Source organism: Pleurodeles waltl, chromosome 7, assembly GCF_031143425.1.
Source record: "Pleurodeles waltl isolate 20211129_DDA chromosome 7, aPleWal1.hap1.20221129, whole genome shotgun sequence".
Taxonomy (NCBI): domain Eukaryota; kingdom Metazoa; phylum Chordata; class Amphibia; order Caudata; family Salamandridae; genus Pleurodeles; species Pleurodeles waltl.
The window spans coordinates 238,621,633-238,639,670 of NC_090446.1; positions in this window are offsets into that span (position 1 = coordinate 238,621,633).

The following is an 18,038-nucleotide window of genomic DNA, read 5'->3' on the forward strand; positions in this document are numbered from 1 at the left end:
ACAAGTGGTGCCCTATCCAGTCCCTGGGCCCTTGAAAGGAAAGCTGGTGGAAATCCAAGGAAAATGACTTCGGACGACTTCAGACCGACCCTGATGCTGCTGAATCCGGTGACGCCGCCTGCAACCGACTCCATGATCTTTGCTGGAATGTAATATAAGAGCACCAGCCTAAAAACCTGATCTATTGTACTGGCTTTTGGGCAAAGACCTGCCTGTAACAAGGAAAGTACCTAATGATCTTGTACCCAAATTAAATTTTTCAATTCAATTAAATTCAAAGGAGCTTTATTGCGGCTACAAGAGCCAAAAAAGCGCAAGCAGTAATAAATATAAATAAATACATATAATGATAATTACAAGTAGATATATAATGATAAAAGGGAGTAAAAGATAAGAGAAAATGGAAAAAAGTGGAATAAAAATGGAAAATGGAATAAAAAGGAATAAAAATGTGCTGCACAGGACGATGGGACAGTCTTATTTGGAGTCTTTATCCAGAAGGGTTTTCCCTCTAACAAGCCAACTGGCTCCGAGGAATTTGGCGACGGCGATCACAAGCGTTGGCCTGGTGTCTGATCTGAAGATTCGCAGGGCTAGCGCAGAGCTGCGGACTCCCAGTAGTCTGCATGCCAGGGCCAGCCATTTCCACCGGGGGCGGTGTACGCGGGGCAGGCAAAAAGGACGTGAAGAAGATTCTCGATGGGGGCTTTGCAAGCTGGGCATACAGTTGAATCATTGTGTGACCAGCTACGGGTGAAAAGTCTTAATGGGAGTGTTCTGATGCGGAGCTGGTAGTACAGTTTCCTTTCCCTTGGGGCCATGATTAGGTCCCAAAAAGCTTCGTACTTGCATGACTCTTTTAGGTTGGCAAAGTCACAAGATAGTGTAGAGTGGAGTGCAGCCCTTGAGTCTTCGTAATTTGCCAATTGCCGGTATAGTTTTTTTAGTGCGCTTTTTGAGGGGAAGACTGACGTGGATGGTGAGTTCCAGAGATCATCGTTCCCAAGTGAGTACAGTGAACCCTTGATGGATCGTAGCCTGGGGATTCTGTGAAGGTGGTCGGCTTTTCGGATGACCTGTAGAGCTTTGGTGAAGATGTCGAGCTCCGGAGTGGTCCAGAGACGCCGCCAGTACAGCAGAGGTCGCAGGCGGGCTTTGTGGCCAATGCGTTTGATACCGAGATCCTTGAAAAGGGGGAACAGTGGGGTGCTTAGCGGAAGGGACACAAGGTTTCTTAGGAAGTTGTTTTCAGCGGTGGTTAAGTCTTCGGATTTGGTATAGCCCCATAGTTCAGCCCCGTAAAGCGCTGAGGAAACGGCCTGGGCTTCGTATAACTGTAATACTGGGCGAATTGGTTTTGTGTGTGAGAGGTGGAAATGTTTTAGTAGTACCCCAGTTGTTTGTTTTAGTTTTAGGGCTTGTTTTTCTATGTGTGACTTCCAAGACATGTAATCAGTGAATGTTATGCCCAGGTAGCTGAAGATGCCCACCTTCTCAAGTGTTGAGCCCTCTAAAGTAAACTTCCCTTTAAAAGATCTGTGGGGATTGAGGGTCATTAGTTTTGTTTTCGAGGCGTTGATTTCGAGTCCCTGTGATGAGCAGAAATGCTCGAAGCATGCAAGGAGTTTCCTTAGGCCACTAGGGGTCTTGGATATCAGGAGAGTGTCATCGGCAAAGAGTGAGACTGGGATTTTTTGTGTGCCAAGTGAAGGTGCGTCAGCCTGTAGTCTGAGGAGGGAGGGGACGATTTCATTGCTATACAGTGAAAAGAGGGTCGGGGCAAGTACGCACCCTTGCCACACACCCCGGAAAACGTGGATTTTTTCAGTTAATTGGCCCTTGTTGCCCCACCTGACTTGTGCGTAGTTGTCCTCGTGGAGTCGTATCAAAATGGCAAGAATGTGCTCCGGGATTCCCATCCGAAAGAGAGTGTCCCATAATTTGTTGCGAGGTACTAGGTCAAAAGCAGATTTGAGGTCCACAAAAGCTACATAAAGGCTGCCTTTGCCAATGAACACTGTTTTCCAATAAAGTAACAGGAATCTGAGGGCTTGATCAGTGGTGGAAATTTTCTTCCGGATACCTGCTTGGAGGGGGCTAAGGATATCGCGTTCAGTCATCCATTCTTCGATCTTTCCTAGGAGGCAGTGGCAGAAGACTTTTTGGACACAGTCAATTAGGCTGATAGGTCTATAGTTGCAAGGAAGTGATCTGTCGCCCTTTTTAAAGATTGGAATAACGATGGCCGCTTTCCAGGACTCGGGAATTGGCGCCCCAGATGCTATTGCGTTAGCTATAATGGTGAGGTATCTTGACCAGGATGCTAGGTCTGTTGAGAACAGGTCTGCTGGGACGCAGTCTGATCCGGGGGCCCTGCCGCGTTTTAGGGTGCTTAAAGAGTGGGTTATGTCGCTTTGGGAAAACAACATGAGTGCTGCGGTGTTGGGTGCTAATGAGTGATTTAGGTGGGGGCCCGTGCAAACAGGGATGGGGCTATCATGATCAGGGGAGTATAGGCTACTAAAGTGAGCTACCCAGTCTTTCGGGGCAATATTGGTTGTGATGTCCAAACCACTGGTTTCTGGGCCTCGTGCTGCCAGGGACCAGAACAGACTATGGTTCCTCTTGCGCACAGCGTCACTGAGCGCTGTCCACCATTTGTTATCTTGATCACGCTTGGCTATGCGTATTGCAGATTTATAGGACTTCCTTGCTATGCGGATGGCGGTGGGGTCCTTGTATTTAATGGCTTCAACTAAGCGCTTGTTTAGAGATCGACACGTTTTGTTGAACCAGTGGTGCCTACCTATGGGTCGTTTGTCGTGGTGGGCTGGGGGTACTGAGAAGTGGGCTGCGATATCCCTAAAGCAGGAGGTGTGAATTAAGCTTATTTCCTGGTGGGGAGTTGTAGGACCTGCCTCTAGGCCCATTAGTGTGGATTTTAGGGCATTATTGGCAGCGTTGATGAGTGCGGGCCGAGCCACGACCTTGTCCCATTTTAAGTGTTGTTTATTGTTGGTCAGGCTAATACCCTCGGGTGCTACTGCTGGGGAGTTAGACGTGGGTGGGAGATTACCTAGAGCTAATGTGTGGACAGAGAGGGGGTTGTGATCACTTTCAGTCCTTTCAATGATCGTCATGTCGATGACTAGAGGCCTTAGTCTTATATCGAATAGACAATAGTCAATTCTGCTGGTGTGGTTGGTTTTGTTGAACGTGTGACTGCCATTGGTGTCTGATTTGGTTCTGCCATTTAAAGCCCTGAGCCCAAACTCCATGGTCAGTGATTTGGCCTGGATAGCGAACTGCGTCCATCTCTTGATGGGTGGAATTGACAGGGGGGATAGACCAGGCTTGATCCTCCTCATTGGTGGACCTGAGGTCGTCCCAGTCAAGGGGTTCGAATGTGACGTTGAAGTCTCCAGCCACAATGGTTTTGTGATGGAGGGGATAGTTTTGTAAGAGGGCTACGAGGGCGTAGAGGGTTTTGTAGACTTGACCCCCCCTGACCCCTCGAGTGTAGATATTAAAGATGTTCACCACAGAGTCAGGCCCAAAGGATAGACGAAGGCCTAACAGGTCGGGAGAGTCAGTGGGTAGCTGTGAAATATGGCAGCTAAGTGATGTTTTGATCCAGATGGTCAGACCCCCTGAGGGCCTGCCTCTTGTGCTGGCCACAGCGGGGATGTGGAAGTTTGTATAGCCTGTTCGAAAAAGTGGGTCTAGTGACCATGTCTCTTGGAGGAGACATATGTCATATTCGTCAATAAAGGAGGAGAAGGATGGAAGGGAAAGAATAGATTTCAAACCTGCCACGTTCCATGAAACAAGTCGTACCACAGTTTGTGGCTTAGCTATCCTGTCTAAATGCCTGGGGTTTGTATGGTTGGCTGTCAGGGGTTGGTCTGGCAGATGTGGTTTTGAGCGCAGAAGTGGGTTGATACCAATGTTTACCCGTGGGGCCTGGGGTGGTTGGTGATGTTCCTCTGTTGGAACTGACCTGGTCCTGGTCCGGGAAGTGCTTGCAGGCCTAGCCAGCAGCACTTGGTTTGGTGGGCAATGTGCCTGCAAGTTGGAGGGTGCATCGTTGTCGTGATTGCTCAGTGGACTGGCAGTGTTCTTAGTGTTATGGGTGGGGGAGAGAATACATGGACAAACAGAGGTGGGGTAAAAGGTAGATCTGGGGGTGATAGATGTTCGAAAGTTGCAAGGTTTGCCTGCATAGATTTTAGGTGAGGCTGTGAGTCAATCATTTTTACCAAGAGTGGACACATTTTCTGCTGGGTGGTGACTCGAGCATTCCTCGTGGTGCGTAGGTGGCCTGGGGTATTTAAACTGGATGCGTGAGTGGACTGGTGGGCTTGTTCTTGCATCTAATGCCACCAGGTTGTTTACCATGGTCCCGTCCTTGAGTGTCAGTTTTAGGATGTCAAAGTGAGATCCCGGGTCTGGCCGTCGTACTACGTTAATTAGGTCCTCGCGTATTATGGAACGGCAGCCTCTGACATGGCATATCCAATGGATTGCCTTGTTTTTGATAGAGTCTGCCCCTTCCTTGGGTGTCGATGTGGTTAACTTGGGAACGTTAACCATTAGAACTATATTACCTAAATGGAACCGATCAGTGGCAGGTTGTGCAGAATATTTTGAGGCAGAGTTGCTCATGGGTTTGGGGTTTTTGTGAAAGATGTCTTGTGAGTTTCCTATGCCTGAATTGTGGGAAAAGGGTGTCTGGTAAGAGTTCGTGGTCTTATCCCCGATGGGGATGGGGCCGATATGGCTAGAGGATGAGAAGTTAGGCGGGTTTGTTATGGTGCCTGATAGGGTTGGGTTTTGGACAAGGTTTGTGGTGGCCGTGTTATTTGCGTGAGTTAGCTGTTTTACTATTGCAATTAGGGAGTTAACCATATGTTTGAGTTCTGAGACTTCCTTCTTTAGAATTTGTATGCATTCAATATGCTGTGGGGTTACATGAGGAAAATGCATGTTGGTGGCTGCTGGCCCATCTGCCAGGGTACCTGGATTGATGTTGTCGTGTGATTCAGGGATGTTGATTAGGGGATTACAATGGTTACTGAGCTGGATGAAATTGTTGGTGGCCAGTGGTAGGTCTTCTGCTAGAAAAGGGGCGGTATGGGTGATAACGTTTCTACTCTCGCCCTGCCCTGTAGTGTCGGTGACTTGTTGACCACGTTTCACGAAAATCTCTGCGATTTTCATGGGTCCATCTTTCCTGCTGATTGATGTGGGTTCCCCCCCGGTTTCAGTAAGATTTTTCCTTGGGGGCTAGTTAGTATTCCGTTGCATTCGCCCAGGAGAGAGTCGATTCTATCCATGACGCAGTTGCTAGCTGCATGCTTGTGCCTTTTGCGCTTGGCTTTTAGCACGACCCCGGCCTCTGTTGCTTTCCTTTTGCCCATCTCGTGTTGATGTTAGTGCAAAGTAGGACTATAAGGTGTCAGGTTTAGTAGAGCCGCTTACTGAGGTCACAGAGTTGGCAGTAGCAAAAGGGGCTAAGTCCAATGGGGCGTACTTGGGTGATATATGTCATGGGGGTGGCCCAGCCCTGCCTCTGTCAGCCGCTGACAGGCGCAGGATGGGCCCGCCCTTGGCCCGGGCTTTGCCCGGGCACCGCCCGTGCGCATCCCGAGCAACGGGCGCGCTTCGTGAAGTTTTAAAGGGCTCCTGCCCAATAGGAAATGATTCAGGCTCGTCCCAAGCAGCGGGCGCGCTTCGTGAAGTTTTAAAGGGCTCCTGCCCAAGAGGAAATGTTTCTGGTGCGTCCCAAGCAGCGGGCATGCTTCGTGAAGTTTTAAAGGGCTCCTGCCCAATAGGAAATGTTTCCGGGGCGTCCCGAGCAGCGGGCGCGCTTCGTGAAGTTTTAAAGGGCTCCTGCCCAGTAGGAAATGTTTCTGGCGCGTCTTTGATTTATAAGATGGTGGGATGTATGTAAGATGGAGAATTTTTTGTCCGTTTTCCTCTACTGCACACACCCGTTTATAAAGGTCGGCTTTCCTGTCTTTGTAGCGCTTTTCACTTAAGCGAACGCTGTCTTTGCAGCGCTTTTCACTTCAGCGAACACTTGAAGCGCATGGAGCTCTCCGGCTGAGACGCACGCAGAACCTTAACGCTGACCTTGACACATGTATTGACTTCAGTTCAGGTCAGATGAGGATCGCCAGGACAAGCCTCCCTCGGCTCCTTGCCTTCCATCAGGATGAAGAATCCTAGACCTGCCAGATATCCCCTTCTAGAGATAACTCGCAGATAAATAATTTAGCGCGGCAGTGATCTCTCCCCCTTCACTCCGTCGGCCTTTGGGGAGACAGTCAGGTTGCTCGACAGGGTTTGAATCAAACATCCACATGTATAAGGAGCCAGTATGGCTAACAGGTAAGCCAACCTTGGATATCTCCAGTTCGCGGTGCCACTTCTCCCTCCTCTCTCAGTGTCCGAGCTGAAACTGGCGGCTTCTCTTTCTCAGTTTCCCCTCTCCAACTGCTGGCAATAGGGTTTTGCTAGGGACAATCTCACACACGCTACAGAGCAAAGATCCGGTGCGGCGCGGACGACGCACTAGCCGTGCCAGAAGTGTACCCAAATTATTAGCCTCCCCGCGAGTTGTTTAGCAAAAATTTTCTGTAAATTATCAATGAGGCTAATAGGTCTATAGTTAGCTGGGAGATTTGCATTACCCTCAGGATTGCATCACCTGCAGCAATTTTATTCGAAATCAGATTTATATAACAGGACTAAATAATTGGTTCTGATTCATATAGATCTCCCGGTAACTTAATTGGGCCAGGTGCTTTACCTGATTTTAGGGAGTTAATTGCGGCTGTGGTTTTCTCTAAGGAAAAGATGATGCAGCCCTCAGGTGTGTGAATGCCTGACCTAGATAAGTCAAGACTATTGCTCAAACTGGCCAGTGATAGGGAAACTGAATCACAAATTTGGGGATTACAAATTGAAGAATTGCAAGGAGTAACATAAAGTTGGGTAAAATGATCCACCCAACTTTCAGGTTGTACACGATTCCCGATGTTGCTCTTGCCCCCTCTTTGTCTTTTGGACAATAGTTCCCAAAACATCATATCATTATTAGATTTGGTTGTGTCAAGCAGTTTCCGCCAAATGGAGTCTTCCGATGTCTTTTGTGTTTGCAATATAGCCTTCTTATATGTACGTCTGGCTGATTGGATATCCCCTGGGGAGGCAGTCATTATAGCAGTTTTTAGTGCAGACTTAGCCTTGGAGCAGACCTAATTAAACCATCCATTATTATTCATATTAGCATCAAAGGGCTCAGAACAAGTCTTTTTGTAAAAGAAACTCTGTAATATCTTCAACATATTGTCATGAATATTAAGAATGGGAATATTATTAGCTTCATACTCCTCATAAACTGCCATTTCATCAACAAACAATTTGTAAATCCCACTTATCAAATGGGGTTTGGACAACACCTTTGGCCAGCAACCCTGTGTGTGATTTTTGTTCAGCAATGGAGATTGAACCACTGTATGTTGATCGTTCAGTGACCTCCTAAATGCATCCCCATGGTAAGGTAAGAAGCAAGGGGTTATGGTCGCTCTCACACTGGTGTTCCACCTTTATATCCTTTAATGAAGGCCACAGCCTAATGTCCAGTAGAAAATAATCAATTACACTGGTAGACATGCCTCGTTTGAATGTGGGCACAGTATTTAAATCAGAAGGCATGCGATCATTACAAGCCCTAAGTCCATACTTTAAACATAGGGAAGCCAACTGGGAAGCCACACAAGAACGAGTACGTTGGCGGAGATTCATTAACTGTGGGATTTCCCAGAATTCATCTTCTTCGTCCGTTAACCCACTATTCAAGATAGAAGGTTGAAAAGTATAGTTCAAATCGCCTGCTATTATTGAAATGGTCGAAGGGTGCAAGGTGTCCAAGAATTCAGACAATTGGACTAAAGTCTGGGACTCAGATCCACTGGGGACAGACCAAGCAGAAACATTAATTAAAATATTCTTAAGATCCTGATAAAATGTGAATTGTACTCCCATTAGATCAACTGAATCATTTTTTAATAACAAATGGTCACATTGCAATTTCTTATTTAAAAGCACCTATAGGCCTCCTTTAGCACAGCCTAGGCCCTCCTCTGATGGTTGAGCTGGGGTGCTATACGAGAGAAACCCATCTATATAGATTTGCTCCTCAGCCCAAGTCTCCTGAAAGAGGCGGACATCCTGATTGTCAATATAACTGACCCACTCTGGGTCTCCCAACTTCCTATCAAGTCCAGCTGGATTCCATGTCATTATAGACAGCTCAGGGTTGTCTGGCTTGATTCCAAGGATAGGGCGAACAGCCTCCTTCAAATACATATCCCCATTAGATACCCCAAGATGCAACTCCTGATCAACATTTAGTCATTCAATAGCTGACAATGAGTAAGGGGTTTTGGATACCATATGTGAATCACATTCTTGGATGGAGGCTGGCCTTTCACAAGATGTAGTTGGGCAAGTGCTGGGTGGATTTAATGAAGGGTGATGCCAACCCCTCTCATATCCCTAAGATGGGATGTACGTAATTCAAAAGCCATGAGTTGGTCCGCCAATAGCCTGTCAGCAAGACAGAGGGAGATAAAATCAGCATTTAACCCCAAATAGCTACATCTGCCCACCTTAAGGATGTCAGTATGAATGACTGAAAGACAGTTACGTTGGGCACGTAGCCAGTGAATGACCTTATTAGTCAAGGACTTATGGTTCTCAAAGGAGCCAGACAGCAGCTTGGGCACATCAACCATATACATTGTACTATCGTTGCTTCTTGGACCTAAACCCTGGTCCATAGGGGCAGGCCTGCTAGCATCATACTGAGAAATGGCATCAATGGGAGGTTTAGAAAATGTGGTGGGAGAAGCAAGAGAGCTAAACACCCCACCAAAAACTTGGAGGGGGGGTGGCATCCCCCCTGGGCACATCATCAAGTGCATCAGGCTGGGCAGCAATATGATTATGGTTCCCCAGGGAATCCCTAAAGTTAAGAGCTCTATTATGCTTCCGCCTTACACTTCCAGACTCTAACTGATGACGTTCTACACCGAGTTTAGGTGGATTGTCTAAGGGGGGACGCATAGCTGTCCACGGGGGGTACCAGCTTCTAGCCTTAATTTAGACATAGCAAGGCTCCCATCCCCCTTGCCTCCCCAGTAGTCGACTGCCATCTACAACTACACTTCAGAATCAGTTTCTCCTTCATTGATCCCATTAATGATAGAACCAAAGTATTAACTTCATCCCCCTTCTGAAGAACAATGGCCAAATCAATTCTGTTATCTGGCAATTGCAGTCCATCAGAGTCAGGAGGGGGATTAATAGGGATTTTATTATCAGTAGCAACTCCAGGCAGAGAGTATGCAATACAAGCAGGAAGGCCTTCATCCTCCGCCAATGGCTCAAACCGGTTTGTACACAATTTGTTAGGGACCACCCTAACCACTGGGCTTAGCGGGGGAAACCTTAGTGTCCTTGTGGGGGTACCCCTCTGACATAACAAAGCACTCGGGACACTGCAAGATGTTACAGACAATGGGAGTAAGGAGTTTTCGCTTGGGGCATAGGATTCCACATTGGTAACAGTCTCCACAGGGGAATAAGTTGATTGCATCCTGTTGGTCCTCGTAAATATTTCTGGAATTTTCCCCCTCCTGGATGTACCCCTCTTAATGGACGGTGAATGGGAATTGCCCTTTAGGATGGCCTCTACCTCTTCAAACAATAAGTCAATTTCGTCAAAAGAGTTAGATCCTTGGGTGGTTAGAGAACTCACTTGTTTGCTGGAGCGTTTTTTTGATTTTTTGGTGCCATTCAGTGGCACAGGAGCGTCTACAGCTTTCCTTTTCCCCATCACATAACAGTAAAAGTAACAGAAAAGTGAGAACAAACCCTGTGGAACCAAAATTAAAGTACCTCTAAGCACTTACTTCCTACAGTCAAGGTGGTGTGCCCTGCCCGGCCTCTGTGATGATGGGTAAAGACGGGCCCGTCTTGGCCCGGTCTTCACCAGGGCACATGTCCGGGCGTGCCCCCCGCAGCACAAGAGAAGCATCTATTTGCAGCCCTGAGTCAGCAGAGGAGCCTGGGGGATAAAGTCCCACCCCGGGCAAGGTTTCCAAAGTACAATGACCTCTCGCCTCAGCATGTCGCGCGTGGCACGAGAGAAGCGTCTATTTGTAGCCCTGAGTCAGCAGAGGAGCCTGTGGGATGAAGTCCCACCCTGGGCAAGGTTTCCAAAGTACAATGACCTCTTGCCTAAGTGTGCGTCCCATTAGATAATCTCCTTTTCTACAGTAATAATTTACCAGAACTCTCTCCTTTCTGTCGAAGGTGCTGGCAGACAGGGACCTTTGTGTGACCTGTGCAGACAAACTCCTTTTAGACGTCATCAACAAGGTATCCATTCAGGTGTGTTTGTGCAGAGCAGAATTCAAACACCCCCATGGTCTTCTTACGACATAACCTCTCTGAAAACTTCACTCTGTCTTACAACTCTCAAACTTGGCAGCCGCCGCCTCTCAAAACCCAATGGCGCCAGCAGTAGGATCTGTCCAAGCAACAACCGGGATTCACTGTCAAGTCCGTGGTCGAACCTAAAATCAGACTCCAGCCAAGCTCATCTCACTTCTCTATCGCCTAATTCGGGCAGTATTCACAAACACATGCATGGCATGCACACGTGAACTCTACAGCCGGTGAGCATTGGTGAGACACACTTCTACATTCATTAACACACACAGAAAGCACTTTTACATGCAGCGCTAATAAAAGCAACTGCAGATATACTGACATTCTTCTTTATTCTGTAACACAGGCACTGTGGTTCATGTTCAACCAGTTACATACAGATAAACAGAGTCATACCGCTGCTAAACAAGGAAGTCCTCAGAGAGTGGGACATGTGCTAACAAGTGTGATTTTGGTACTAGAGGTAGACAGCTATGCTCATTCAGATATATAGGGAATCACTGAGATAATCCTTTCCTCTTTAAAGACAAAAAGTAAGTTTCTAAAAAGTGGGGTCTAGTAGTGCAGAGTCTGTTAGTGCTCTGTGACTGTCCACTTAAATTGACCTGAGGAGCTACTTTGAAGCATAATAACACAATTCTTTATATTGTATTTAAGTATTCAAAGATTTTAATATACAAGTCAATAATTAGAAATTAAATGTACCTTTTTTATTAGTTTTCAGGTGCACGTATTTACACACCACACAGTTGTAATGCGGTCAAAAAGTGAGCAAAAAATGTAAGGCAAACAAAAGTACTACTTCCTTAGAACTCAGAAACAAAAGAGGCAGAATGCTGAAAAATTAGTGAAAGAAAAAGGAGCTATTTTTAAGAGACAAAAAAGTAATTACCTAAAATTGTCAACTTGACAGAAAGCAAAATGAAGTACATGAGAGACAAAACAGCATATCTATTCTCTGTTTGTGCTGAATTCCCATCATTTTTTTACACAAATTCAGCGCAAACTTAGCTCCATATTTATATTTTGATGCTAGACCTGTCTAGCTTCAAACTATTGGAGTTAAAGTCATTTTTTGGATGCGTGAAACCACTTTGCGTCAAGGATATGCAAGGTAGACATTCCCATCCAAAAAATGACTCCAAGTCCCTAGCACCTTATTTATCCACCCATGCAAAAATGGTGCATGAGGGAGGCGGGCCTAAGTAATGGCGCTGGGCCTGCTTTGCGCCACTATTTAACTCCTGGGTCAAAGCAGGTGTTAGGAGACGTGTGGACCCATTTCCATGGTCAAACACCATGGAAAGATCCCACAGGTGTTCACCCAAGCCCCAGGAACACCATCACCCACACCAGAGGGACATTAGAGGATGGGAGAACCCATCCCAAGTAAGGGTAAGCAGAGGTAAGTATTAAATAAATATTTTTAAAATGACATCTTCACCTGTTCTCCACAGCCTTTTCATGGCAGTGTTACTGCCATGAAAATGGCTGGCAGAGAACAAGGTCGTAATCTGCAGGGCAGCGTGTCACGACTCACGTGCTGCTGGCGCCTGGAAACCGCAGATCTAGTGGCGTAGGTCTTGAGGGTCCGGCTTTGGCCCAGAAAAGGGCGACTCTTTCTAGTAGCCACGGTGCTGCAGGCAGTGGAAACGCCAAGAACAGACCGTGCCCTTTAGAATTAGTGCCAGAGGGAAAAAACCCCAATAAAGGGGAAAAAACCTCAAAAAAATGGATTCCTGAAACGAAAACAAAACCAGGAATCAAACAGGAACAAAATGCAGGTAAATACAAAATTGAAAAGATTCAGAACCGAAGGCTAAGAATCAGGAGCGAAGACACAATCTGAGCAGAAAGTGATGCAGCGCAAGGAAAGGGAGAAAACAGAGCCCTTATATACCAAGAAACAGGAAGTGACCAACAGGAAGTAAAAAGACACCATTTTAGATAGGGAAAAAGTACATAGGATAGAATAGAACAGGAACCATAGAAAATAGGGACCAAGGAATGCTGGGAAGAAAAAGGAAACATGGGAAGGGGGAAAGACATAAAGAAAGGACAGAAAATGCCTCGAAAAAGTAAAGAAGAAAAAGAAGAAGAAGAAAGAAAAAGAAACAGGTAAGGAGGGGTCAGGGGAGAACAGGGACACAACAGAAGGCAGAGCGAGACCCAAAATAATATCTGGGGCCTCGCGCTGTACAAAGAAGACTCGGGGCGCGCCGCGTCCTGAGAACGCGCTGGGCGGCGCGAGCCGAATGCTCGGCTCGCGCCGCACCACGCGGCGCAACAGTAGGTTCCCCCCCCGAAGGTCTAGGTTTGAAGGGAAACAAACGATGAAAACGAGAAATCAAAAGAGGGGCGTGAACAGAAGAAGCATCTTCCCAAGAGCATTCACTAAGAGGATAACCCTTCCAGTGAATCAAATACTGAAGACGCCGGTGAAAAAGGCGAGAGTCACAAATTTCTTGATCCTCATATTCAGGGACATCATTCACCAACACAGGAGGAGGACAAGGAAACTGACGAGAGAAAGGATCAGGGACATAAGGTTTGAGTTGGGATACATGAAAGACCGGATGAATTTTCCAAGTATGATGCAAGCGAAGACGAACAGTGACAGGATTGAGCAACTGAAGAATACGAAAAGGCCCATAATAGCGAGGCGTGAACTTATTCAGAGAAAGGCGAGAGGGCAAGAATTTGGAAGAAAGCCAGACTTTATCCTGAAGGTGATAATCAGGAGTGGGTCCACGTTTCTTATCAGCGATCCTCTTCATATATCTCTTAGTGTGCAATAAATTAGATCTAATTAGCTTATGGAGTTGCAGGAGACGTTTGGAAAAAGATGTAATGGCAGGCAGAGGAGAGGTAGATTGAGGAGCAGTAGGAAAAGAGGTCGGATGATAGCCATAGGAACAGAAAAAGGGAGTGACCTTGGAGGCACTATGGACAGAATTGTTGTAGGAATATTCAGCAATAGGAAGATAAGTGTTCCAGTTGCTTTGGGTGGAATTACAAAACCAACAAAGGTATTGTTCTAGTCCTTGATTCAAACGCTCAGTTTGTCCATTGGTCTGAGGATGGAAACCGGATGATAGTGCTATATTGATATTTAGTGTCTTGCAAAAATGTTTCCAAAACCGGGAAATATACTGGGGACCCCTGTCAGACACAATGGTATGTGGAAGTCCATGGAGACGGAAAATATGGTCGATAAATATCTGGCTCAATTCTTGGGATGTTGGTAATTTCTTTAGAGCAGTAAAGTGGGCCATCTTAGTGAAAGAATCAACAGTGACCATGATAACCTGGTTTCCAGCTGATGGCGGAAGTGAACACATAAAGTCAGTGAAAATAGTATGCCATGGCGTTGGTGGAACTGGCAAAGGCTGTAGTAATCCTGCAGGTCTGCTACGGGGAATCTTGACTTGGGCACATATGGGACAAGCCTGAACATATCTTTCGACATCTGATTTCCAGGTAGGCCACCAGAAAGATCGCGAAAGAAGTTCTTGTGTGGCCTTAATACCTCTATGTCCAGCAACCGGTGAATCATGGCACATCTGTAATGCTTTGTCTCGCACTCTGTTAGTAGGGAGGAATAACAGCTTCTGATGAAAAAAGAATCCTTCTTTCTTGCATAAAAAGGTTCTTAATTTCTCTATTTCACTATTAGACAGGCTGGAATACTCCAGTTGTACCTCATCCAGAAAAGATTGAGCAACTCCAATGATCTTACTAGGCTCCAGTAGAAACTGAGATGGGGAAGGAGTACAATCTGGATAGCGTCGAGACAGAGCATCAGCCAGAATGTTTTGAGATCCAGGAATATAGGTGATGTAAAAGTCATACTGACTAAAGAAAAAGGCCCAACGCGCCTGGCGACTATTTTGGCATACAAAATTACGTAGACATTGCAGATTACGGTGATCTGTTCTCGCCTCAAAAGGCTCCTTGGATCCCATCAGAAACTGTCTCCATTCGATGCAGGCTGTCTTCAGAGCTAACAACTCTCTTTCTAGTACTGAGTAATGTTGTTCAGCTGAAGAGAGAATATGGGACAAATAGAAAACAGGATGTTCAAGACCATCATCTTCTTGAAGTTGAAGCAAGACTGCTCCAATAGCTTTTTCGGAAGCATCGGTAACTACGATAAACTGTTTATTGGTATCTGGATGTCTCAAGATGGGAGCTTGAGTGAATGCCTTCTTTAATTCTTGAAAAGCTGTTTCAGCCGCCTTGGTCCAGACTAACCCCTGTTTTAGATTTTCCTTCTTTTAGGTATGGGTTATATGGCTGGTCTGTTTAGCAAAGTCTTGAATGAACTGTCGGTAAAAATGTGCTAATCCTAGGAAACATTGTGTTTCTTTGATAGACGAGGGAGAAGGCCACTCTAGAATTGCTTGTACCTTTTCTAGGTCCATAGCTATGCCGGTGGAACTTAAATGATAACCCAGATATTTGACTTCCGTCTTATCGAACTCACACTTTTCGGGTTTACAGAATAGTTGATGTGCTCGGAGTCAGTGAAGGACTTGTTTCACATGAGAAGAATGGAGTTCGGGGTGTCTGGAAAAAATAAGGATGTCGTCCAAGTAGATTACGAGTGTCTGGTTCAAGAGATCGGAAAATATTGAGTCCATAAACCTTTGAAATATAGCAGGAGTGTTCGTAAGACCAAAGGGCATGACTTTATATTCAAAATGACCGAACGGTGTCCTGAATGCTGTTTTCCACTCGTCTCCTTCTTTTATACGTAAAAGGTGGTAAGCTCCCCGAAGATCCAACTTGGTAAAACGTTGAGCCCCTCTGACTGCCTCTAAAATATCCTTAATGAGGGGCAAAGGATAACGATCCTTTATAGTTATCTTGTTTAGGCCTCGAAAGTCTATGCAAGGACGAAGATCTTTGGTCTTCTTAGGTACAAAAAAGAGAGGAGCCCCTGCTGGAGAAGATGATGGAACAATGAGACCACCCTGTACATTTTCCTCCAGATACTCCTTAAGAACTTCCTTTTCAGGTTCCGTGAGAGAATACATCCTCCCAAAGGGAACGACTGTTCCAGGTTCCAAAGGAATAGCACAATCGTACTCTCGATGTGGAGGTAATACAGGTCTGGATGGTTTTTTAAACACGTCTTGGAACTCTAAATAATGTTCAGGAACCCCTTGGACAGTGTTGATGGAATACTCCGTAGTACTCTTCATAGGTGTTAATCTGTTTGGTGACCAATATTTATCGGAAGCAAAGCAATTTTCTTGACAAAACTGTGAGGATAAAGAAATTGTCCGGGTTACCCAGTTCACATATGGGTTATGTCTAGTAAACCATGGAATTCCGAGAATAATGGTATGGTTGGGAGATGAAATGAGATCAAAAGAGAGGTGTTCTTGATGATTACCAAACTGTAAATTTAACATCAAGGTCGTAGTATCGACTGGACCTGAGGATATTAAAGATCCATCCACGGTGTGTACTTGTTCAGGAATGTCTTTGGGTTGAGTGGGAATTTGCAGATTAGTGGCCCATGTCTTATCCATGTATATACCACTAGCACCACAATCCAATAATGCCATAGTTCTTTCTTGGCGGCCATCAGGTAGTTGTAATATGACTGGTAACACGAACAAGTAAGTTGTATTGTCGTTGAATGAGCTGATAGAAGGTATAGCCGATGATCCCGTCCCCTCCCTTCTTACAGAGGACGGGAGGTGGCGTTTCCCAAGGGTCTAGGTGGACGTACAGGACATGTACGAAGCATGTGACCAGCAGAACCACAGTAGAGGCACAATCCCTTCTTCCGTCTGTCTTCCTTCTCACTAGCAGAGAGTGGCCCTCGAGCAGTATCCACTTGCATGGGTTCCCCTTCTATATCTTTAGTAGGAGGACGAGATTCCTCAGGATGAGGTGGATACATCCGTGAAGAGCTTGGCTGAGACGCTCCTCTACTCCTTCTCTTCTCCATTTGTCGTTCTTGAAGACGATACTCGATGGAAAGTGCTTGATCCATGAGGCCACGAAGATCTTCAACTCTGGTGGAATGTACTAATTCATCCTTAATTTCTTCCTTTGCCGAGGCTTCCAATCCTGGGCGACTAAACATTTGTTTGAAGCGGGTCACGAAGGCAGAATAGTCCGACAATACTGGATCGTTGGATGACACCATCGGGGTTGCCCAGGCCAAGGCAGGACCGGATAATGCACTAATAAGATATCCCACGTTTGTCCTGTCATGACAGAATTGGGTAGGTCTGAAGGCGAAGTAAACCGTTAATGCATCCAGGAATTCACGCAGTTTAGTTGGTTCACCAGAGAAGCGAGGCGTTGAGGCGGAGATAGTCGGAACATCGCCACTGCGGAGGGCCAAAGCCTGTCGTAAGACCGCATTCTAGTTGCGCAATTGTTGCAATTCCTGAGCTTGTTGTTGAATAGTAGTCAAAAAAGATGAATCAGGATCTGCAGCCGCCGCCACTGTGTCATCCATAGTATCAGAAGATGTCGGAATGGTTTGGCGCTGCATTCTGTCACGACTCACGTGCTGCTGGCGCCTGGAAACCGCAGATCTAGTGGCGTAGGTCTTGAGGGTCCGGCTTTGGCCCATAAAAGGGCGACTCTTTCTAGTAGCCACAGTGCTGCAGGCAGTGGAAACGCCAAGAACAGACCGTGCCCTTTAGAATTAATGCCAGAGGGAAAAAACCCCAATAAAGGGGAAAAAACCTCCAAAAAATGGATTCCTGAAACGAAAACAAAACCAGGAATCAAACAGGAACAAAATGCAGGTAAATACAAAATTGAAAAGATTCAGAACCGAAGGCTAAGAATCAGGAGCGAAGACACAATCTGAGCAGAAAGTGATGCAGCGCAAGGAAAGGGAGAAAACAGAGCCCTTATATACCAAGAAACAGGAAGTGACCAACAGGAAGTAAAAAGACACCATTTTAGATAGGGAAAAAGTACATAGGATAGAATAGGACAGGAACCATAGAAAATAGGGACCAAGGAATGCTGGGAAGAAAAAGGTAACATGGGAAGGGGGAAAGACATAAAGAAAGGACAGAAAATGCCTCGAAAAAGTAAAGAAGAAAAAGAAGAAGAAGAAAGAAAAAGAAACAGGTAAGGAGGGGTCAGGGGAGAACAGGGACACAACAGAAGGCAGAGCGAGGCCCAAAATAATATCTGGGGCCTCGCGCTGTACAAAGAAGACTCGGGGCGCGCCGCGTCCTGAGAACGCGCTGGGTGGCGCGAGCCGAATGCTCGGCTCGCGCCGCACCACGCGGCGCAACACAGCGCTGCATTCCGCGCTGTCCTGGCAGATCACAATCACTGCCACCACCTAACTGCCGGGATCATGAATCTGGTGGTGCTGGAGGTTCCCTGGCAGTCTGACCACCAAGTTTTTAATGTGGCCGTCGGACTGCTCCTACATCAGTGGTTCTGACTGCCACCAAACGTGTGGCTGTCTGAAGACTACCCCACTCGTAATGATGACCTTTGTCTTTTTCTTGATGATTTTC